Source organism: Pseudorca crassidens, chromosome 2 (genome assembly GCF_039906515.1).
Source record: "Pseudorca crassidens isolate mPseCra1 chromosome 2, mPseCra1.hap1, whole genome shotgun sequence".
NCBI classification, from domain to species: domain Eukaryota; kingdom Metazoa; phylum Chordata; class Mammalia; order Artiodactyla; family Delphinidae; genus Pseudorca; species Pseudorca crassidens.
Window position 1 is genome coordinate 153396804 of NC_090297.1, and position 23955 is coordinate 153420758.

Sequence of the window (23955 nt, forward strand, 5' to 3'; positions counted from 1 at the left end):
GAAGACTTCACTGAGAATCCAAGCGATTTGTGGATCCCTTCTCTCCCCTGAAGCTGTAAACAGTTTAACAAGACATATGCGGAACTGCCGTAAGGTAATCTACATCTTATCTTCCTCTCTGGTATCTAACCTCCCTGAGAATGGGGGTACATCTCTGTGTTCTGTGCAGTTTTCAGCACAGTACTCTACACGTAGTGAATATTTGGTAAATGAACGAATAAGTGAATGAGCCACCAAGATAAGGGTATTGTCTCATTCTTTCTCTCTTTTTCCACTTTCAAGTTTCTTTAGTTAGTTTCCTCAGACAAAAGGTTTCTTTGCAGCTACACAGTGGCCAGGTCCACAGAATGTTGCAGATAGCTGCTGAAAACATCCCTCCTCCACTTGAGAATGGCTTGCTCTCCCTCTCAAGCGGAGAGAGCTGGGATTCGATATTTAATTAAGTGCCTCTGTTCACTTGGCATTTAGAGGCACTAGGGGGCGTTAGTGCTCTACAGCCGGTGAAATGCCTGTTTCGTTTGTGATTTTCCTTTGTGGAAAACAACTATCCACAGAGTGTTTTGTGCCAATTTTCCATCCTTTTAGATTGATGAAAATAATTTTAACTACGTAGAAACAGAAAACGAATAGAAAGAACTTTGCATTACATTTAATAAAAGCTTAGGGGGATCTTTGTGGTACATTAGTGAAGTTATCTGGGGAAACCTTAGCTACGTACATTGTGTTGGAGAGGCACCGAGAATTCAAGAATTCTCAAAGTTCGAGGACACAGTTGCCTTACATGTAGGCATGGTGGCAGCCATGGACATAGCAGTGATTTGGAGAATGTTGTATTAGTCAGCTCTTGCTGTGGTAATGCTTTGGAACAAATCTCCCCAAAACTCAGTTACATAAATAAGAATTTATTTTTCTTGGACCTGTGGGCTAGCTGCAGCGGCTCTCTTGTAGACCTCTCGATGGCTGGTATTGCTCCATGTTGTGGGTCAGTTTGAGGTCTGTCCCACACATCATACTGTGGAGCCCAATTGTGAGGCTGCAGGTCCCTGTCTTCTCACAAAGTTCACTGAAACATAACAGTAGAGCCCAACCACACAAGCCCACTTAAGGCCTCTGCAACTCATTTAAGGCCATGGTGTCTTCCCTTGGCATCCTGGGAACCCCCTGGCCTCAGGATGCAGCTTCTGTAGTCCATGGCAACCGGTGGAGAGGGGGCGGGGCTGCAGGAGGGTGGAACGCGGAGGTCACAGAGGGTGTGGGTGTGGCCACCTCTGCTGTGACTGAACCAAGGGCAGGGGGGCAGGGGGTCCAGGCAGGGCCCTCAGAGCCCGGTATGCCCAGGGGGGCGGCACAAGCATCTAGGCCCAGACCAAAGAGCACCTTCTTGGTCTTCGCGGCAGGCCGGCCTCTCACCTTGCCACTCAGGCCACCCTCCTACTTGAAGTGTGTGTGGAACGCGTCCGCGGAGTACACCTCGCTGCACAGGTAGCCATAGGACTGGGCGTTGTAGCTTCCTGCGAGGCGGCCGAAGGTCGCAGGCGGGTGGGTCCCTGGGATACACGCGGAGAGGCTCCTGACCGGCCCCCTGAGAACCGTCGCCGTTCCGTAAGATGGGGAGCTTGCTTCAGAATGTAAATCATATGTCCACTAGATATGCTGTTTAGTTTACCAGGCAAGACTTTCTTGGTGAAAGAAGCAGCATTGACTTGCATTCTAGAGCTCATCTTGCTGTGCACTGGCACTCTGGGTGTGCTAGTGTGCAGGGCAGGGCATCCCCTGGGCAGGATGGAGCATGATATCTGCAGCCTCGTCTTGCCCCTCCTTCCTTTCATTCTCAATCTTCCAGCCCACAGTGGCCTCCTTTCAGGCCTACATACTTACAACAGCACATTGCCCATGCTGCCCCTCTGCAGGAAATGTCCTTCTGTTTAGTTTGCAACTGATTGATGCCTCCTCATCCTTCTCATGTCTTCTCAGGTGTCACTTTGTCAAGAAGGTATCCCCTTACCTACTCAACTCATCACATCCCCCTACCATAGCTCACATAACACCATGTACCTCTCGCTTATAGCCTTCATCACATTTCACATCCAGTTTTAGATAGGTGTTTACCATATGGTCCGTGAGGAAGGGATCATGACTGTTTTGCTTACCCTTGGTTCCCAGCGACTAGCACAGTTACTGATAACCTGTGTTAAATGGAGAAATGAATGTATCCAATCAATGGTGAAGCCCTGACCGTTTTTCTTTCTAGTGTCTCTCATACTCCACCCTTCCATCTGTGTTGCCATTACTCCAGGTCTACCATTTATTATTTTACACCTGGATTACGATGATTGCTTCGGAGAATAGCATGTCTTTCTATCTTCCACCCTACAACCTCTCTTACACGTCCCAAGGCTCTTGGGTTTTGCCATTGCCCGCTTCCAATCCGTCCGTGGCATCATCGGCTGTCAGCAGACTTGCATGCAATGTTCCTTTCTTTTCTCTTTTTTTCCTTATGTCACTGGGCCATGGAAAGGCGTGAAGCACTGACACTCGCTGCCACGTGGATGTGCCCTGCGAACACGATGCTGAGCGAGAGAAGTCAGACACAAAAGGACACACAGGATGTGACACCACTGATGAGAAACTTCAAGAACAGGTAGATCCACATAGTCAGTGGGTTCCTGGTTGTCAGGGGCTGGCGAGGGGACGGAGTGATAGCTAAGGGTGTGAGGTACATTTTGGGGTGACAGAAGTGATCCAAAGCACGGCAGTAAAGATGGCTGCACAGCTCAGTAAACTGTCCCCATGCTCCCCGTTGCAGCCTGTAATAGCATCGCTCTCCGGATGAAGGGCTGACTGCAGGAAGACTGAATGCGCAGTGAGTCCTGGACCCAGACCCTGAGCTGGTGCTGCCCACATGGGGAAGTCACTGGTACTTGCGGAGCCTCCACAGAGACCGGCAGCACCCCCAGGGCCTCACAGTTCATGGCGCACCCGGCCCAAGGGCCTTCCCGCTGGTTGTCATCACCGGCTGTCACCAGACTCGCATGCAATGTTCCATTCTTTTTTTTTATCTTTTCTCTGTCCCTCAGCACGCAAAGGGGTGATGCCCTGACACTTGCTGCCACGTGTATGCACCCTGAGGACATGATGCTCAGCGAGAGCCGTCAGAAACAAAAGGACATGCAGGGTCTGACTCCACTGAGGAGAAACGTACAGAGCAGGTAGATCCACAGAGTCAGAGAGTAAGTCCCTCGTTGTCAGGGGCTGCCGTGGGGGCGGAGTGATAGCTAAGGGCGTGAGGGACATTTTTGAGGTGACGTAAATGGTCCAAAACATGGCAGTAGTGATGGCTGCACAGCTTGGTAAACTGTCCCCCACACACCGGTGCAGCCTTTGAGAGCATCGCTCTCAGGAAGAAGGGCTGACCACACGAAGACTGAATGAGCAGTGGCTCCTGGGCCCAGACACTCAGCTGGCACCCCCCACGTGGGGAAGTCACTGGGGCTTTCTGAGCCTCCCTGGAGACTGGCAGCAGCCCCAGGACCTCACAGAGCACGGTGCGCCCATCCCCAGAGCCTCCCCTCTGTTTCTCATCACCGGCTGTCAACAGACTTGCATGCAATGTTCTTTTCTTTTATCTTCTCTGCTTTACGTCACTAGGCCATGCAAAGTGGTGAAGCCCTGACACTCGCTGCCACTTGGATGCACCCTGAGACTTCTACGCTATGGGAGAGAAGTCAGACACAGAAGGACACACAGGGTGTGACCCCACTGAGGAGAAACGTCCAGAACAGGTAGATCCACATAGGCAGAGAGTGGGTTCCTGGTTGTCAGGGGCTGGCGAGAGGATGCAGTGATTGGTAAGGGCCTGAGGGATATTTTGGGGGTGATGGAAATGATCCAAAGCACGGCTTTGGATCATGGAAATGATCCAAAGCACGGCAGTAGGGAGGGCTGCACAGCTCAGTAAACTGTCCCCATGCTTCCCGTTGTAGCCTGTGAGAACATCGCTCTCAGAACGAAGGGCTGACTGCAGGAAGACTGAACATGCAGTGGGTCCTGGGCCCAGACTCTCAGTTGATGGCTCCCCACTTGGGGTAGTGACTGGGAGTTGCTGAGCCTCCTCAGAGACTCGCAGCAGCCCCAGGGCCTCACAGGGCACGGCGCCCCCTGCCCCAGAGCCTTCCCTCTGGTTCTCATCACCAGCTGTCACCAGACTTACATGCAATGTTCCATTCTTTTCTTTTATCTTTTTTCTGTTCCTCAGCATGAAAAGGGTGAACCCCTGACACTCGCTGCCACCTGGATGCACCCTGAGGACACGATGGTCGGCGAGACAAGTCAGACACAGAAGGACACACAGGGTCTGACCACACTGAGGAGAAACGTCCAGAAAAGGTAGATCCACAGAGGCAGAAAGTAAGTCCCTGGTTGTCAGGGGCTGCCGAGGAGACGGATTAATAGCCAAGGGCGTGAGGGACATTTTCGGGGTGACGGAAATGGTCGAACAAATGGCAGTTGTGATGGCTTCACAGCTTAGTAAACTGTTGCCCGCGCTCCCGTGCGGCCTGTGAGAGCATCGCTCTCAGGACGAAGGGCTGGCCACAGGAAGACTGAACGAGCAGTGGGTCCCTGGCAAAGACGCCCATTTGGCGGCCCCCCACTTGGGGTAGTGACTGGGAGTTGGTGAGCCTCCAAGGAGACTGGCAGCAACCCCAGGGCCTCACAGGGCCCGGCGCCCCCGGTCACAGTGCCTTCCCTCGGGTTCTCATCACCAGTTGTCACCAGACTTGCGCGCAACGTTCCTCTCTTTTCTTTCTTCTTTTCTCAGTCCTTCTGCATGCAAAGAGGTGAACCCCTGACACTTGATGCCACGTGGATGCACCCTGAGGACACGATGGTCGGCGAGACAAGTCAGACACAGAAGGGCATATAGGGTCTCACCCCACTGAGGAGAAACGTCAAGAACAGCTAGATCCAGAGGGGAGGCTTTGGGGCCCATGATGCTGTTCACTGTGAGGACCTGGGGCTGCTGCCAGTCTCCGTGGAGGCTCTGGAAGCCCCAGTGACTTCCCCACGTACGGGGCGCCAGCTGAGCATCTGGGCACAGGACTCACTGTTCGTTCAGTCTTTCTGCGATCAAACCTTTGTTCACTTGGCATTTACAGACACCAAGGGCATTAGTGCTCTACACTCAGTGTAATGCCTGTTTTGTTTGTGATTTTCCTTTGTGGATAACAACTATCCACAAAATGTTTTGTTCCAATTTTCCATCCTTTTAGATTGATAAAAATCATTTTAACTACGTAGAAACAAAAAATGAATAGAAAGAACTTTGCATTACATTTAATAAAAGTTTAGGGAGATCTTTGTGGTACATTAGTGAAGTTATTTGGGGAAAGTTTAGCCATGTACATTGTGTTGGAGAGGCACCGAGAATTCAGGAGTTCTCAAAGTTTGAGGACACAATTGCCTTATATGTAGGCATGGTGGCAGCCATGTACATAGCAGTGATTTGGAGGATGTTCTATTAGTCAGCTCTTGCTGTGATAATGCTTTGGAACAAATCTCCCCAAAACTCAGTTACATAAATAAGAATTTATTTTTCTTGGACCTGTGGGCTAGCTGCAGCGGCTCTCTTTTAGACCTCTAAATGGCTGGTATTGCTCCATGTTTTGGGTCAGTTTGAGGTGTGTCGCACACATCTTACTGTGGAGCCCAACTGTGAGGATGCAGCTCCCAGGCCCTGTCTTCTCACAAAGTTCACTGAAACATAAGAGGTGAGCCCAACCACACAAGCCCACTTAAGGCCTCTGCGACTCATTTAAGGCCATCGTGTCTTCCCTTGGCATCCTCGGAACCCCCTGGCCTCAGGATGCAGCTTCTGTAGTTCATGGCAACCTGCGGAGAGGGGGCGGGGCTGCAGGAGGGTGGAACACTGACCTCACAGAGGGTGTGGGTGTGGCCACCTCTGCTGTGACTGAACCAAGTGCAGGGGAGCAGGGGGTCCAGGCAGGGCCCTCAGAGCCCGGCAGGCCCAGGGAGGTGGCACGAGCATCTCGGCCCAGGACAAAGAGCGCCTTCTTGGTCTGCACGGCAGGCCGGCCTCTCACCTTGCCACTGAGTCCGCCCTCCGACTTGAAGTGTGTGCGGAACGTGTCTGCGGAATACACCTCGCTGCACAGATAGCCATAGGAGTCGGCGCTTAGCTTCCTGCCAGGCAGCTGAAGGTCGCAGGCAGGTGGGTCCCTGGGACACACGCGGGGAGGCTCCTGACCGACCCCCTGAGAACTGTTGCCGTTCCGTAAGTTAAGGAGCTTGTTTCAGAATGTAAATGATATGTCCACTAGATATGCTGTTTAGTTTAACAGGCAATACTTTCTTGGTGAAAGAAGCAGCGTTGACTTGCATTCTAGAGCAGGCTTCTCTTCTGGCTGTGCACTGGCACTCTGGGTGCGCTAGTCCGCAGGGCAGGGCATCCCCTGGGCAGGGTGGAGCATGATTTCTGCAGCCTCGTCTTGCCCCTCCTTCCTTTCATTCTCAATCTTCCAGCCCACGGTGGCCTCCTCTCAGGCCTGCATACTTACAACGGCGCATTGCCCGTGCTGCCCCTCTGCAGGAAGTGTCCCTCTGTTTAGTTTGCAGCTGACTGATGCCGCCTCACCCTTCTCATCTCTTCTCAGGTGTCACTTGGTCAAGAAAGCGTCCCCTTACCTACTCAACTCATCACGTCCCCCTACCGTAGCTCACGTGACACCACGCACCTCTCGCTTATGGCCGTCGTCGCCTTTCACATCCAGTTTCAGGTAGGTAAGTTTACCCCGTGGTCCGTGAGGAAGAAGAGATCACGCCTGTTTTGCTTACTCTTGATTCCCAGCGACTAGCCCGGTTACTGATAACCTCTGTTAGAGGGAGAAAGGAATGCACCCAATCCCTGGTGAAGCCCTGACCGTTTTCCTTTCTAGTGTCCCTCGTACTCCTCCCTGCCATCTGTGTCGCCCTTTCTCCGCGTCTACCGTTTATGAGTTTACACCTGGGTTATGGTGACTGCTTCGGAGAATCGCATGCCTTTCTACCTCCCTCGCTGCGACCTCTCCTACGCCTCCCAGGGCTCTTGGGTTATGCCCTTGCCCTCTTCCGAGCTGTCCGTGGCACCCGCTGTCAACCCCATACGGCCAAGCTCCTAAGACTGACACTCAAGGCCCTCCGTAATTTGGCTTCAGTTTCACTTTCTAGACGTTTCAAGGAAGAACGGGGTCTAAATATCTGTGCACCTCTGCTCCGTTTCATATCTACCCACGAGGTTAATTTTTTCGTTTCTTCCAGTCCACCTATTTTGCACCTCCTTCTCTGCGAAGACTTCACTGAGAATCCAAGCGATTTGTGGATCCCTTCTCTCCCCTGAAGCTGTAAACAGTTTAACAAGACATGTGCGGAACTGCCGTAAGGTAATCTACATCTTGTCTCCCTCTCTGGTATCTAACCTCCCTGCGAATGGGGGTACGTCTCCGTGTTCTGTGCGGTTTTCAGCACGGTACTCTCTACACGTAGTGGATATTTGCTTTGGTAAGTGGACGAATAAGTGAATGAGTCACCAAGATAAGGGTATTGTCTCATTCTTTCTCGCGTTTTCCACTTTCAAGTTTCTTTAGTTAGTTTCCTCAGACAAAAGGTTTCTTTGTAGCTACACAGTGGCCAGGTCCACAGAATGTTGCAGATAGCTGCTGAAAACATCCCTCCTCCACTTGAGAATGGCTTGCTCTCCCTCTCAAGCGGAGAGAGCTGGGATTCGATATTTAATTAAGTGCCTCTGTCCACTTGGCATTTAGAGGCACTAGGGGGCGTTAGTGCTCTACACCCGGTGAAATGCCTGTTTCGTTTGTGATTTTCCTTTGTGGAAAACAACTATCCACAGAGTGTTTTGTGCCAATTTTCCATCCTTTTAGATTGTCGGAGAGCATTTTACCTACGTAGAAACAGAAAACGAATAGAAAGAGCGTTGCTTTGCGTTTAATAAAAGCTTAGGGCGGTCTCGGTGGTACGTTAGTGAAGTTATCTGGGGACACCTTAGCCACGTACATTGTGTTGGAGAGGCACCGAGAATTCAGGAGTTCTCAAAGTTCGAGGACACAGTTGCCTTACACGTAGGCTCCGTGGCAGCCGTGGACATGGCAGTGATTTGGAGAATGTTGTATTAGTCGGCTCTTGCTGTGATAATGCTTTGCAACAAATCTCCCCAAAACTCACTTACGTAAAGAAGAATCTAGTTTCCTCGGACCTGTGGGCTAGCTGCAGCGGCTGTCTTGTAGACCTCTCGATGGCGGGTGTTGCTCCATGCCGTGGGTCAGTTTGAGGTCTGTCCCGCACACCTTACCGTGGAGCCCAACTGTGAGGCTGCAGGTCCCCGTCTTCTCGCAGAGTTCACTGGAAGGTAAGAGGTGAGCCCAACCACACAAGGCCACGTAAGGCCTCTGGGACTCATTGAAGGCCATCGTGTCTTCCCTTGGCCTCCTGGGAACCCCCTGGCCCCAGGATGCAGCTTCCGTAGCCCAGGGCAACCGACGGAGGGGGGCGGGCGGGGCTGCAGGAGGGTGGAACGCCGAGGTCACAGAGGGTGTGGGTGTGGCCACCTCTGCTGTGACTGAACCAAGGGCAGGGGGGCAGGGGGTCCAGGGCAGGGCCCTCAGAGCCCGGTAGGCCCAGGGGGGCGGCGCAAGCACCTAGGCCCAGGCCGAAGAGCGCCTTCTTGGTCTGCCGCGGCAGGCCGGCCTCTCGCCTTGCCACTCAGGCCGCCCTCCCACTTGAAGTGTGTGTGGCACGCGTCCGCGGAGTACACCTCGCTGCACAGGTAGCCGTGGGACTGGGCGTCGTAGCTTCCTGCGGGGCGGCCGGAGGTCCCGCAGGCGGGTGGGTCCCTGGCACAGACGCGCGGAGCGGCTCCCGCCCGGCCCCCCTGAGAACCGTCGCCGTTCCGTAAGGCGGGGCGCCTGCTTCAGAATGTAAATCACGTGTCCGCTCTATGGATACGCTGTTTAGTTTACCAGGCAAGACTTTCTTGGTGAAAGGAGCAGCGTTGGCTTGCATTCTCGAGCAGGCTTCTCATCTGGCTGTGCACTGGTACTCTCTCTCTGGGTGTATTAGTCCGCAGGGCAGGGCATCCCCTGGGCAGGGTGGAGCGTGATCTCTGCGGCCTCGTCCTGCAGCTCCTTCCCTTCATTCTCAATCATCCTGCCCACGGTGGCCTCCTCTCAGGCCTGCATACTTACAACGGCGCATTGCCCGTGCTGCCCCTCTGCAGGAAGTGTCCCTCTGTTTAGTTTGCAGCTGACTGATGCCGCCTCACCCTTCTCATCTCTTCTCAGGTGTCACTTGGTCAAGAAAGCGTCCCCTTACCTACTCAACTCATCACGTCCCCCTACCGTAGCTCACGTGACACCACGCACCTCTCGCTTATGGCCGTCGTCGCCTTTCGCATCCAGTTTCAGGTAGGTAAGTGTACCCCGTGGTCCGTGAGGAAGAAGAGATCACGCCTGTTTTGCTTACTCTTGATTCCCAGCGACTAGCCCGGTTACTGATAACCTCTGTTAGAGGGAGAAAGGAATGCACCCAATCCCTGGTGAAGCCCTGACCGTTTTCCTTTCTAGTGTCCCTCGTACTCCTCCCTGCCATCTGTGTCGCCCTTACTCCGCGTCTACCGTTTATGAGTTTACACCTGGGTTACGGTGACTGCTTCGGAGAATCGCATGCCTTTCTACCTCCCTCGCTGCGACCTCTCCTACGCCTCCCAGGGCTCTTGGGTTATGCCCTTGCCCTCTTCCGAGCCGTCCGTGGCACCCGCTGTCAACCCCATACGGCCAAGCTCCTAAGACTGACACTCAAGGCCCTCCGTAATTTGGCTTCAGTTTCACTTTCTAGACGTTTCAAGGAAGAATGGGGTCTAAATATCTGTGCACTTCTGCTCCGTTTCATATCTACCCACGAGGTTAATTTTTTTGTTTCTTCCAGTCCACCTATTTTGCACCTCCTTCTCTGCGAAGACTTCACTGAGAATCCAAGCGATTTGTGGATCCCTTCTCTCCCCTGAAGCTGTAAACAGTTTAACAAGACATGTGCGGAACTGCCGTAAGGTAATCTACATCTTGTCTCCCTCTCTGGTATCTAACCTCCCTGTGAATGGGGGTACGTCTCCGTGTTCTGTGCGGTTTTCAGCACAGTACTCTCTACACGTAGTGGATATTTGCTTTGGTAAGTGGACGAATAAGTGAATGAGTCACCAAGATAAGGGTATTGTCTCATTCTTTCTCGCTTTTTCCACTTTCAAGTTTCTTTAGTTAGTTTCCTCAGACAAAAGGTTTCTTTGTAGCTACACAGTGGCCAGGTCCACAGAATGTTGCAGATAGCTGCTGAAAACATCCCTCCTCCACTTGAGAATGGCTTGCTCTCCCTCTCAAGCGGAGAGAGCTGGGATTCGATATTTAATTAAGTGCCTCTGTCCACTTGGCATTTAGAGGCACTAGGGGGCGTTAGTGCTCTACACCCGGTGAAATGCCTGTTTCGTTTGTGATTTTCCTTTGTGAAAAACAACTATCCACAGAGTGTTTTGTGCCAATTTTCCATCCTTTTAGATTGTCGGAGAGCATTTTACCTACGTAGAAACAGAAAACGAATAGAAAGAGCGTTGCTTTGCGTTTAATAAAAGCTTAGGGCGGTCTCGGTGGTACGTTAGTGAAGTTATCTGGGGACACCTTAGCCACGTACATTGTGTTGGAGAGGCACCGAGAATTCAGGAGTTCTCAAAGTTCGAGGACACAGTTGCCTTACACGTAGGCTCGGTGGCAGCCGTGGACATGGCAGTGATTTGGAGAATGTTGTATTAGTCGGCTCTTGCTGTGATAATGCTTTGCAACAAACCTCCCCAAAACTCACTTACGTAAAGAAGAATCTAGTTTTCTCGGACCTGTGGGCTAGCTGCAGCGGCTCTCTTGTAGACCTCTCGATGGCGGGTGTTGGTCCATGCCGTGGGTCAGTTTGAGGTCTGTCCCGCACACCTTACCGTGGAGCCCAACTGTGAGGCTGCAGGTCCCCGTCTTCTCGCAGAGTTCACTGGAAGGTAAGAGGTGAGCCCAACCACACAAGGCCACGTAAGGCCTCTGGGACTCATTGAAGGCCATCGTGTCTTCCCTTGGCCTCCTGGGAACCCCCTGGCCCCAGGATGCAGCTTCCGTAGCCCAGGGCAACCGACGGAGGGGGGCGGGCGGGGCTGCAGGAGGGTGGAACGCCGAGGTCACAGAGGGTGTGGGTGTGGCCACCTCTGCTGTGACTGAACCAAGGGCAGGGGGGCAGGGGGTCCAGGGCAGGGCCCTCAGAGCCCGGTAGGCCCAGGGGGGCGGCGCAAGCACCTAGGCCCAGGCCGAAGAGCGCCTTCTTGGTCTGCCGCGGCAGGCCGGCCTCTCGCCTTGCCACTCAGGCCGCCCTCCCACTTGAAGTGTGTGTGGCACGCGTCCGCGGAGTACACCTCGCTGCACAGGTAGCCGTGGGACTGGGCGTCGTAGCTTCCTGCGGGGCGGCCGGAGGTCCCGCAGGCGGGTGGGTCCCTGGCACAGACGCGCGGAGCGGCTCCCGCCCGGCCCCCCTGAGAACCGTCGCCGTTCCGTAAGGCGGGGCGCCTGCTTCAGAATGTAAATCACGTGTCCGCTCTATGGATACGCTGTTTAGTTTACCAGGCAAGACTTTCTTGGTGAAAGAAGCAGCGTTGGCTTGCATTCTCGAGCAGGCTTCTCATCTGGCTGTGCACTGGTACGCTCTCTCTGGGTGTGCTAGTCCGCAGGGCAGGGCATCCCCTGGGCAGGGTGGAGCGTGATCTCTGCGGCCTCGTCCTGCAGCTCCTTCCTTTCATTCTCAATCATCCTGCCCACGGTGGCCTCCTCTCAGGCCTGCATACTTACAACGGCGCATTGCCCGTGCTGCCCCTCTGCAGGAAGTGTCCCTCTGTTTAGTTTGCAGCTGACTGATGCCGCCTCACCCTTCTCATCTCTTCTCAGGTGTCACTTGGTCAAGAAAGCGTCCCCTTACCTACTCAACTCATCACGTCCCCCTACCGTAGCTCACGTGACACCACGCACCTCTCGCTTATGGCCGTCGTCGCCTTTCACATCCAGTTTCAGGTAGGTAAGTTTACCCCGTGGTCCGTGAGGAAGAAGAGATCACGCCTGTTTTGCTTACTCTTGATTCCCAGCGACTAGCCCGGTTACTGATAACCTCTGTTAGAGGAGAGAAAGGAATGCACCCAATCCCTGGTGAAGCCCTGACCGTTTTCCTTTCTAGTGTCCCTCGTACTCCTCCCTGCCATCTGTGTCGCCCTTACTCCGCGTCTACCATTTATGAGTTTACACCTGGGTTACGGTGACTGCTTCGGAGAATCGCATGCCTTTCTACCTCCCTCGCTGCGACCTCTCCCACGCCTCCCAGGGCTCTTGGGTTATGCCCTTGCCCTCTTCCGAGCCGTCCGTGGCACCCGCTGTCATCCCCATACGGCCAAGCTCCTAAGACTGACACTCAAGGCCCTCCGTAATCTGGCTTCAGTTTCACTTTCTAGACGTTTCAAGGAAGAACGGGGTCTAAATATCTGTGCACCTCTGCTCCGTTTCATATCTACCCACGAGGTTGATTTTTTTGTTTCTTCCAGTCCACCTATTTTGCACCTCCTTCTCTGCGAAGCCTTCACTGAGAATCCAAGCGATTTGTGGATCCCTTCTCTCCCCTGAAGCTGTAAACAGTTTAACAAGACATGTGCGGAACTGCCGTAAGGTAATCTACATCTTGTCTCCCTCTCTGGTATCTAACCTCCCCGCGAGTGGGGGTACGTCTCCGTGTTCTGTGCGGTTTTCAGCACAGTACTCTCTACACGTAGTGGATATTTGCTTTGGTAAGTGGACGAATAAGTGAATGAGTCACCAAGATAAGGGTATTGTCTTATTCTTTCTCGCTTTTTCCACTTTCAAGTTTCTTTAGTTAGTTTCTTCAGACAAAAGGTTTCTTTGTAGCTACACAGTGGCCAGGTCCACAGAATGTTGCAGATAGCTGCTGAAAACATCCCTCCTCCACTTGAGAATGGCTTGCTCTCCCTCTCAAGCGGAGAGAGCTGGGATTCGATATTTAATTAAGTGCCTCTGTTCACTTGGCATTTAGAGGCACTAGGGGGCGTTAGTGCTCTACACCCGGTGAAATGCCTGTTTCGTTTGTGATTTTCCTTTGTGAAAAACAACTATCCACAGAGTGTTTTGTGCCAATTTTCCATCCTTTTAGATTGTCGGAGAGCATTTTACCTACGTAGAAACAGAAAACGAATAGAAAGAGCGTTGCTTTGCGTTTAATAAAAGCTTAGGGCGGTCTCGGTGGTACGTTAGTGAAGTTATCTGGGGACACCTTAGCCACGTACATTGTGTTGGAGAGGCACCGAGAATTCAGGAGTTCTCAAAGTTCGAGGACACAGTTGCCTTACACGTAGGCTCGGTGGCAGCCGTGGACATGGCAGTGATTTGGAGAATGTTGTATTAGTCGGCTCTTGCTGTGATAATGCTTTGCAACAAATCTCCCCAAAACTCACTTACGTAAAGAAGAATCTAGTTTTCTCGGACCTGTGGGCTAGCTGCAGCGGCTCTCTTGTAGACCTCTCGATGGCGGGTGTTGCTCCATGCCGTGGGTCAGTTTGAGGTCTGTCCCGCACACCTTACCGTGGAGCCCAACTGTGAGGCTGCAGGTCCCCGTCTTCTCGCAGAGTTCACTGGAAGGTAAGAGGTGAGCCCAACCACACAAGGCCACGTAAGGCCTCTGGGACTCATTGAAGGCCATCGTGTCTTCCCTTGGCCTCCTGGGAACCCCCTGGCCCCAGGATGCAGCTTCCGTAGCCCAGGGCAACCGGCGGAGGGGGGCGGGCGGGGCTGCAGGAGGGTGGAACGCCGAGGTCACAGAGGGTGTGGGTGTGGCCACCTCTGCTGTGACTGAACCAAGGGCAGGGGGGCAGGGGGTCCAGGGCAGGGCCCTCAGAGCCCGGTAGGCCCAGGGGGGCGGCGCAAGCACCTAGGCCCAGGCCGAAGAGCGCCTTCTTGGTCTGCCACGGCAGGCCGGCCTCTCGCCTTGCCACTCAGGCCGCCCTCCCACTTGAAGTGTGTGTGGCACGCGTCCGCGGAGTACACCTCGCTGCACAGGTAGCCGTGGGACTGGGCGTCGTAGCTTCCTGCGGGGCGGCCGGAGGTCCCGCAGGCGGGTGGGTCCCTGGCACAGACGCGCGGAGCGGCTCCCGCCCGGCCCCCCTGAGAACCGTCGCCGTTCCGTAAGGCGGGGCGCCTGCTTCAGAATGTAAATCACGTGTCCGCTCTATGGATACGCTGTTTAGTTTACCAGGCAAGACTTTCTTGGTGAAAGAAGCAGCGTTGGCTTGCATTCTCGAGCAGGCTTCTCATCTGGCTGTGCACTGGTACGCTCTCTCTGGGTGTGCTAGTCCGCAGGGCAGGGCATCCCCTGGGCAGGGTGGAGCGTGATCTCTGCGGCCTCGTCCTGCAGCTCCTTCCTTTCATTCTCAATCATCCTGCCCACGGTGGCCTCCTCTCAGGCCTGCATACTTACAACGGCGCATTGCCCGTGCTGCCCCTCTGCAGGAAGTGTCCCTCTGTTTAGTTTGCAGCTGACTGATGCTGCCTCACCCTTCTCATCTCTTCTCAGGTGTCACTTGGTCAAGAAAGCGTCCCCTTACCTACTCAACTCATCACGTCCCCCTACCGTAGCTCACGTGACACCACGCACCTCTCGCTTATGGCCGTCGTCGCCTTTCACATCCAGTTTCAGGTAGGTAAGTTTACCCCGTGGTCCGTGAGGAAGAAGAGATCACGCCTGTTTTGCTTACTCTTGATTCCCAGTGACTAGCCCGGTTACTGATAACCTCTGTTAGAGGAGAGAAAGGAATGCACCCAATCCCTGGTGAAGCCCTGACCGTTTTCCTTTCTAGTGTCCCTCGTACTCCTCCCTGCCATCTGTGTCGCCCTTGCTCCGCGTCTACCGTTTATGAGTTTACACCTGGGTTACGGTGACTGCTTCGGAGAATCGCATGCCTTTCTACCTCCCTCGCTGCGACCTCTCCCACGCCTCCCAGGGCTCTTGGGTTATGCCCTTGCCCTCTTCCGAGCCGTCCGTGGCACCCGCTGTCATCCCCATACGGCCAAGCTCCTAAGACTGACACTCAAGGCCCTCCGTAATCTGGCTTCAGTTTCACTTTCTAGACGTTTCAAGGAAGAACGGGGTCTAAATATCTGTGCACCTCTGCTCCGTTTCATATCTACCCACGAGGTTGATTTTTTTGTTTCTTCCAGTCCACCTATTTTGCACCTCCTTCTCTGCGAAGCCTTCACTGAGAATCCAAGCGATTTGTGGATCCCTTCTCTCCCCTGAAGCTGTAAACAGTTTAACAAGACATGTGCGGAACTGCCGTAAGGTAATCTACATCTTGTCTCCCTCTCTGGTATCTAACCTCCCCGCGAGTGGGGGTACGTCTCCGTGTTCTGTGCGGTTTTCAGCACAGTACTCTCTACACGTAGTGGATATTTGCTTTGGTAAGTGGACGAATAAGTGAATGAGTCACCAAGATAAGGGTATTGTCTTATTCTTTCTCGCTTTTTCCACTTTCAAGTTTCTTTAGTTAGTTTCTTCAGACAAAAGGTTTCTTTGTAGCTACACAGTGGCCAGGTCCACAGAATGTTGCAGATAGCTGCTGAAAACATCCCTCCTCCACTTGAGAATGGCTTGCTCTCCCTCTCAAGCGGAGAGAGCTGGGATTCGATATTTAATTAAGTGCCTCTGTTCACTTGGCATTTAGAGGCACTAGGGGGCGTTAGTGCTCTACACCCGGTGAAATGCCTGTTTCGTTTGTGATTTTCCTTTGTGAAAAACAACTATCCACAGAGTGTTTTGTGCCAATTTTCCATCCTTTTAGATTGTCGGAAAGCATTTTACCTACGTAGAAACAGAAAACGAATAGAAAGAGCGTTGCTTTGCGTTTAATAAAAGCTTAGGGCGGTCTCGGTGGTACGTTAGTGAAGTTATCTGGGGACACCTTAGCCACGTACATTGTGTTGGAGAGGCACCGAGAATTCAGGAGTTCTCAAAGTTCGAGGACACAGTTGCCTTACACGTAGGCTCGGTGGCAGCCGTGGACATGGCAGTGATTTGGAGAAATGTTGTATTAGTCGGCTCTTGCTGTGATAATGCTTTGCAACAAACCTCCCCAAAACTCACTTACGTAAAGAAGAATCTAGTTTTCTCGGACCTGTGGGCTAGCTGCAGCGGCTGTCTTGTAGACCTCTCGATGGCGGGTGTTGCTCCATGCCGTGGGTCAGTTTGAGGTCTGTCCCGCACACCTTACCGTGGAGCCCAACTGTGAGGCTGCAGGTCCCCGTCTTCTCGCAGAGTTCACTGGAAGGTAAGAGGTGAGCCCAACCACACAAGGCCACGTAAGGCCTCTGGGACTCATTGAAGGCCATCGTGTCTTCCCTTGGCCTCCTGGGAACCCCCTGGCCCCAGGATGCAGCTTCCGTAGCCCAGGGCAACCGGCGGAGGGGGGCGGGCGGGGCTGCAGGAGGGTGGAACGCCGAGGTCACAGAGGGTGTGGGTGTGGCCACCTCTGCTGTGACTGAACCAAGGGCAGGGGGGCAGGGGGTCCAGGGCAGGGCCCTCAGAGCCCGGTAGGCCCAGGGGGGCGGCGCAAGCACCTAGGCCCAGGCCGAAGAGCGCCTTCTTGGTCTGCCACGGCAGGCCGGCCTCTCGCCTTGCCACTCAGGCCGCCCTCCCACTTGAAGTGTGTGTGGCACGCGTCCGCGGAGTACACCTCGCTGCACAGGTAGCCGTGGGACTGGGCGTCGTAGCTTCCTGCGGGGCGGCCGGAGGTCCCGCAGGCGGGTGGGTCCCTGGCACAGATGCGCGGAGCGGCTCCCGCCCGGCCCCCCTGAGAACCGTCGCCGTTCCGTAAGGCGGGGCGCCTGCTTCAGAATGTAAATCACGTGTCCGCTCTATGGATACGCTGTTTAGTTTACCAGGCAAGACTTTCTTGGTGAAAGAAGCAGCGTTGGCTTGCATTCTCGAGCAGGCTTCTCATCTGGCTGTGCACTGGTACGCTCTCTCTGGGTGTGCTAGTCCGCAGGGCAGGGCATCCCCTGGGCAGGGTGGAGCGTGATCTCTGCGGCCTCGTCCTGCAGCTCCTTCCTTTCATTCTCAATCATCCTGCCCACGGTGGCCTCCTCTCAGGCCTGCATACTTACAACGGCGCATTGCCCGTGCTGCCCCTCTGCAGGAAGTGTCCCTCTGTTTAGTTTGCAGCTGACTGATGCTGCCTCACCCTTCTCATCTCTTCTCAGGTGTCACTTGGTCAAGAAAGCGTCCCCTTACCTACTCAACTCATCACGTCCCCCTACCGTAGCTCACGTGACACCACGCACCTCTCGCTTATGGCCGTCGTCGCCTTTCACATCCAGTTTCAGGTAGGTAAGTTTACCCCGTGGTCCGTGAGGAAGAAGAGATCACGCCTGTTTTGCTTACTCTTGATTCCCAGCGACTAGCCTGGTTACTGATAACCTCTGTTAGAGGAGAGAAAGGAATGCACCCAATCCCTGGTGAAGCCCTGACCGTTTTCCTTTCTAGTGTCCCTCGTACTCCTCCCTGCCATCTGTGTCGCCCTTACTCCGCGTCTACCGTTTATGAGTTTACACCTGGGTTACGGTGACTGCTTCGGAGAATCGCATGCCTTTCTACCTCCCTCGCTGCGACCTCTCCCACGCCTCCCAGGGCTCTTGGGTTATGCCCTTGCCCTCTTCCGAGCCGTCCGTGGCACCCGCTGTCATCCCCATACGGCCAAGCTCCTAAGACTGACACTCAAGGCCCTCCGTAATCTGGCTTCAGTTTCACTTTCTAGACGTTTCAAGGAAGAGCGGGGTCTAAATATCTGTGCACCTCTGCTCCGTTTCATATCTACCCACGAGGTTAATTTTTTTGTTTCTTCCAGTCCATCTATTTTGCACCTCCTTCTCTGCGAAGACTTCACTGAGAATCCAAGCGATTTGTGGATCCCTTCTCTCCCCTGAAGCTGTAAACAGTTTAACAAGACATATGCGGAACTGCCGTAAGGTAATCTACATCTTATCTTCCTCTCTGGTATCTAACCTCCCTGAGAATGGGGGTACATCTCTGTGTTCTGTGCAGTTTTCAGCACAGTACTCTACACGTAGTGAATATTTGGTAAATGAACGAATAAGTGAATGAGCCACCAAGATAAGGGTATTGTCTCATTCTTTCTCTCTTTTTCCACTTTCAAGTTTCTTTAGTTAGTTTCCTCAGACAAAAGGTTTCTTTGCAGCTACACAGTGGCCAGGTCCACAGAATGTTGCAGATAGCTGCTGAAAACATCCCTCCTCCACTTGAGAATGGCTTGCTCTCCCTCTCAAGCGGAGAGAGCTGGGATTCGATATTTAATTAAGTGCCTCTGTTCACTTGGCATTTAGAGGCACTAGGGGGCGTTAGTGCTCTACAGCCGGTGAAATGCCTGTTTCGTTTGTGATTTTCCTTTGTGGAAAACAACTATCCACAGAGTGTTTTGTGCCAATTTTCCATCCTTTTAGATTGATGAAAATAATTTTAACTACGTAGAAACAGAAAACGAATAGAAAGAACTTTGCATTACATTTAATAAAAGCTTAGGGGGATCTTTGTGGTACATTAGTGAAGTTATCTGGGGAAACCTTAGCTACGTACATTGTGTTGGAGAGGCACCGAGAATTCAAGAATTCTCAAAGTTCGAGGACACAGTTGCCTTACATGTAGGCATGGTGGCAGCCATGGACATAGCAGTGATTTGGAGAATGTTGTATTAGTCAGCTCTTGCTGTGGTAATGCTTTGGAACAAATCTCCCCAAAACTCAGTTACATAAATAAGAATTTATTTTTCTTGGACCTGTGGGCTAGCTGCAGCGGCTCTCTTGTAGACCTCTCGATGGCTGGTATTGCTCCATGTTGTGGGTCAGTTTGAGGTCTGTCCCACACATCATACTGTGGAGCCCAATTGTGAGGCTGCAGGTCCCTGTCTTCTCACAAAGTTCACTGAAACATAACAGTAGAGCCCAACCACACAAGCCCACTTAAGGCCTCTGCAACTCATTTAAGGCCATGGTGTCTTCCCTTGGCATCCTGGGAACCCCCTGGCCTCAGGATGCAGCTTCTGTAGTCCATGGCAACCGGTGGAGAGGGGGCGGGGCTGCAGGAGGGTGGAACGCGGAGGTCACAGAGGGTGTGGGTGTGGCCACCTCTGCTGTGACTGAACCAAGGGCAGGGGGGCAGGGGGTCCAGGCAGGGCCCTCAGAGCCCGGTATGCCCAGGGGGGCGGCACAAGCATCTAGGCCCAGACCAAAGAGCACCTTCTTGGTCTTCGCGGCAGGCCGGCCTCTCACCTTGCCACTCAGGCCACCCTCCTACTTGAAGTGTGTGTGGAACGCGTCCGCGGAGTACACCTCGCTGCACAGGTAGCCATAGGACTGGGCGTTGTAGCTTCCTGCGAGGCGGCCGAAGGTCGCAGGCGGGTGGGTCCCTGGGATACACGCGGAGAGGCTCCTGACCGGCCCCCTGAGAACCGTCGCCGTTCCGTAAGATGGGGAGCTTGCTTCAGAATGTAAATCATATGTCCACTAGATATGCTGTTTAGTTTACCAGGCAAGACTTTCTTGGTGAAAGAAGCAGCATTGACTTGCATTCTAGAGCTCATCTTGCTGTGCACTGGCACTCTGGGTGTGCTAGTGTGCAGGGCAGGGCATCCCCTGGGCAGGATGGAGCATGATATCTGCAGCCTCGTCTTGCCCCTCCTTCCTTTCATTCTCAATCTTCCAGCCCACAGTGGCCTCCTTTCAGGCCTACATACTTACAACAGCACATTGCCCATGCTGCCCCTCTGCAGGAAATGTCCTTCTGTTTAGTTTGCAACTGATTGATGCCTCCTCATCCTTCTCATGTCTTCTCAGGTGTCACTTTGTCAAGAAGGTATCCCCTTACCTACTCAACTCATCACATCCCCCTACCATAGCTCACATAACACCATGTACCTCTCGCTTATAGCCTTCATCACATTTCACATCCAGTTTTAGATAGGTGTTTACCATATGGTCCGTGAGGAAGGGATCATGACTGTTTTGCTTACCCTTGGTTCCCAGCGACTAGCACAGTTACTGATAACCTGTGTTAAATGGAGAAATGAATGTATCCAATCAATGGTGAAGCCCTGACCGTTTTTCTTTCTAGTGTCTCTCATACTCCACCCTTCCATCTGTGTTGCCATTACTCCAGGTCTACCATTTATTATTTTACACCTGGATTACGATGATTGCTTCGGAGAATAGCATGTCTTTCTATCTTCCACCCTACAACCTCTCTTACACGTCCCAAGGCTCTTGGGTTTTGCCATTGCCCGCTTCCAATCCGTCCGTGGCATCATCGGCTGTCAGCAGACTTGCATGCAATGTTCCTTTCTTTTCTCTTTTTTTCCTTATGTCACTGGGCCATGGAAAGGCGTGAAGCACTGACACTCGCTGCCACGTGGATGTGCCCTGCGAACACGATGCTGAGCGAGAGAAGTCAGACACAAAAGGACACACAGGATGTGACACCACTGATGAGAAACTTCAAGAACAGGTAGATCCACATAGTCAGTGGGTTCCTGGTTGTCAGGGGCTGGCGAGGGGACGGAGTGATAGCTAAGGGTGTGAGGTACATTTTGGGGTGACAGAAGTGATCCAAAGCACGGCAGTAAAGATGGCTGCACAGCTCAGTAAACTGTCCCCATGCTCCCCGTTGCAGCCTGTAATAGCATCGCTCTCCGGATGAAGGGCTGACTGCAGGAAGACTGAATGCGCAGTGAGTCCTGGACCCAGACCCTGAGCTGGTGCTGCCCACATGGGGAAGTCACTGGTACTTGCGGAGCCTCCACAGAGACCGGCAGCACCCCCAGGGCCTCACAGTTCATGGCGCACCCGGCCCAAGGGCCTTCCCGCTGGTTGTCATCACCGGCTGTCACCAGACTCGCATGCAATGTTCCATTCTTTTTTTTTATCTTTTCTCTGTCCCTCAGCACGCAAAGGGGTGATGCCCTGACACTTGCTGCCACGTGTATGCACCCTGAGGACATGATGCTCAGCGAGAGCCGTCAGAAACAAAAGGACATGCAGGGTCTGACTCCACTGAGGAGAAACGTACAGAGCAGGTAGATCCACAGAGTCAGAGAGTAAGTCCCTCGTTGTCAGGGGCTGCCGTGGGGGCGGAGTGATAGCTAAGGGCGTGAGGGACATTTTTGAGGTGACGTAAATGGTCCAAAACATGGCAGTAGTGATGGCTGCACAGCTTGGTAAACTGTCCCCCACACACCGGTGCAGCCTTTGAGAGCATCGCTCTCAGGAAGAAGGGCTGACCACACGAAGACTGAATGAGCAGTGGCTCCTGGGCCCAGACACTCAGCTGGCACCCCCCACGTGGGGAAGTCACTGGGGCTTTCTGAGCCTCCCTGGAGACTGGCAGCAGCCCCAGGACCTCACAGAGCACGGTGCGCCCATCCCCAGAGCCTCCCCTCTGTTTCTCATCACCGGCTGTCAACAGACTTGCATGCAATGTTCTTTTCTTTTATCTTCTCTGCTTTACGTCACTAGGCCATGCAAAGTGGTGAAGCCCTGACACTCGCTGCCACTTGGATGCACCCTGAGACTTCTACGCTATGGGAGAGAAGTCAGACACAGAAGGACACACAGGGTGTGACCCCACTGAGGAGAAACGTCCAGAACAGGTAGATCCACATAGGCAGAGAGTGGGTTCCTGGTTGTCAGGGGCTGGCGAGAGGATGCAGTGATTGGTAAGGGCCTGAGGGATATTTTGGGGGTGATGGAAATGATCCAAAGCACGGCTTTGGATCATGGAAATGATCCAAAGCACGGCAGTAGGGAGGGCTGCGCAGCTCAGTAAACTGTCCCCATGCTTCCCGTTGTAGCCTGTGAGAACATCGCTCTCAGAACGAAGGGCTGACTGCAGGAAGACTGAACATGCAGTGGGTCCTGGGCCCAGACTCTCAGTTGATGGCTCCCCACTTGGGGTAGTGACTGGGAGTTGCTGAGCCTCCTCAGAGACTCGCAGCAGCCCCAGGGCCTCACAGGGCACGGCGCCCCCTGCCCCAGAGCCTTCCCTCTGGTTCTCATCACCAGCTGTCACCAGACTTACATGCAATGTTCCATTCTTTTCTTTTATCTTTTTTCTGTTCCTCAGCATGAAAAGGGTGAACCCCTGACACTCGCTGCCACCTGGATGCACCCTGAGGACACGATGGTCGGCGAGACAAGTCAGACACAGAAGGACACACAGGGTCTGACCACACTGAGGAGAAACGTCCAGAAAAGGTAGATCCACAGAGGCAGAAAGTAAGTCCCTGGTTGTCAGGGGCTGCCGAGGAGACGGATTAATAGCCAAGGGCGTGAGGGACATTTTCGGGGTGACGGAAATGGTCGAACAAATGGCAGTTGTGATGGCTTCACAGCTTAGTAAACTGTTGCCCGCGCTCCCGTGCGGCCTGTGAGAGCATCGCTCTCAGGACGAAGGGCTGGCCACAGGAAGACTGAACGAGCAGTGGGTCCCTGGCAAAGACGCCCATTTGGCGGCCCCCCACTTGGGGTAGTGACTGGGAGTTGGTGAGCCTCCAAGGAGACTGGCAGCAACCCCAGGGCCTCACAGGGCCCGGCGCCCCCGGTCACAGTGCCTTCCCTCGGGTTCTCATCACCAGTTGTCACCAGACTTGCGCGCAACGTTCCTCTCTTTTCTTTCTTCTTTTCTCAGTCCTTCTGCATGCAAAGAGGTGAACCCCTGACACTTGATGCCACGTGGATGCACCCTGAGGACACGATGGTCGGCGAGACAAGTCAGACACAGAAGGGCATATAGGGTCTCACCCCACTGAGGAGAAACGTCAAGAACAGCTAGATCCAGAGGGGAGGCTTTGGGGCCCATGATGCTGTTCACTGTGAGGACCTGGGGCTGCTGCCAGTCTCCGTGGAGGCTCTGGAAGCCCCAGTGACTTCCCCACGTACGGGGCGCCAGCTGAGCATCTGGGCACAGGACTCACTGTTCGTTCAGTCTTTCTGCGATCAAACCTTTGTTCACTTGGCATTTACAGACACCAAGGGCATTAGTGCTCTACACTCAGTGTAATGCCTGTTTTGTTTGTGATTTTCCTTTGTGGATAACAACTATCCACAAAATGTTTTGTTCCAATTTTCCATCCTTTTAGATTGATAAAAATCATTTTAACTACGTAGAAACAAAAAATGAATAGAAAGAACTTTGCATTACATTTAATAAAAGTTTAGGGAGATCTTTGTGGTACATTAGTGAAGTTATTTGGGGAAAGTTTAGCCATGTACATTGTGTTGGAGAGGCACCGAGAATTCAGGAGTTCTCAAAGTTTGAGGACACAATTGCCTTATATGTAGGCATGGTGGCAGCCATGTACATAGCAGTGATTTGGAGGATGTTCTATTAGTCAGCTCTTGCTGTGATAATGCTTTGGAACAAATCTCCCCAAAACTCAGTTACATAAATAAGAATTTATTTTTCTTGGACCTGTGGGCTAGCTGCAGCGGCTCTCTTTTAGACCTCTAAATGGCTGGTATTGCTCCATGTTTTGGGTCAGTTTGAGGTGTGTCGCACACATCTTACTGTGGAGCCCAACTGTGAGGATGCAGCTCCCAGGCCCTGTCTTCTCACAAAGTTCACTGAAACATAAGAGGTGAGCCCAACCACACAAGCCCACTTAAGGCCTCTGCGACTCATTTAAGGCCATCGTGTCTTCCCTTGGCATCCTCGGAACCCCCTGGCCTCAGGATGCAGCTTCTGTAGTTCATGGCAACCTGC

General features: G+C 53.2%; 2 long non-coding RNA genes across 6 annotated transcripts; both read left to right on the forward strand.

Annotated features, from left to right (window-relative positions):
• On the forward strand, positions 1-5784 carry LOC137219993 (uncharacterized). Of its 3 annotated transcripts, XR_010941387.1 has the most exons (7): positions 1-94; positions 2519-2641; positions 2807-2917; positions 3078-3209; positions 3649-3782; positions 4256-4386; positions 4820-5526. It is a non-coding gene; the product is annotated as an uncharacterized lncRNA (long non-coding RNA). The 3 variants fall into 3 exon arrangements; XR_010941386.1 differs by having other exon boundaries at positions 2807-3209; positions 4820-5528; XR_010941388.1 differs by lacking the exon at positions 1-94 and adding an exon at positions 1304-1482 and having other exon boundaries at positions 2807-3209; positions 4820-5784.
• Positions 5785-18033: 12249 nt separating this feature from the next.
• Positions 18034-23590, forward strand: LOC137219994 (uncharacterized). 3 transcript variants are annotated; one of them, XR_010941390.1, is made up of 7 exons: positions 18034-18156; positions 20581-20703; positions 20869-20979; positions 21140-21271; positions 21711-21844; positions 22318-22448; positions 22882-23588. It is a non-coding gene; the product is annotated as an uncharacterized lncRNA (long non-coding RNA). The 3 variants fall into 3 exon arrangements; XR_010941389.1 differs by having other exon boundaries at positions 20869-21271; positions 22882-23589; XR_010941391.1 differs by lacking the exon at positions 18034-18156 and adding an exon at positions 19366-19544 and having other exon boundaries at positions 20869-21271; positions 22882-23590.
• The last annotated feature ends 365 nt before the right edge of the window (positions 23591-23955 follow it).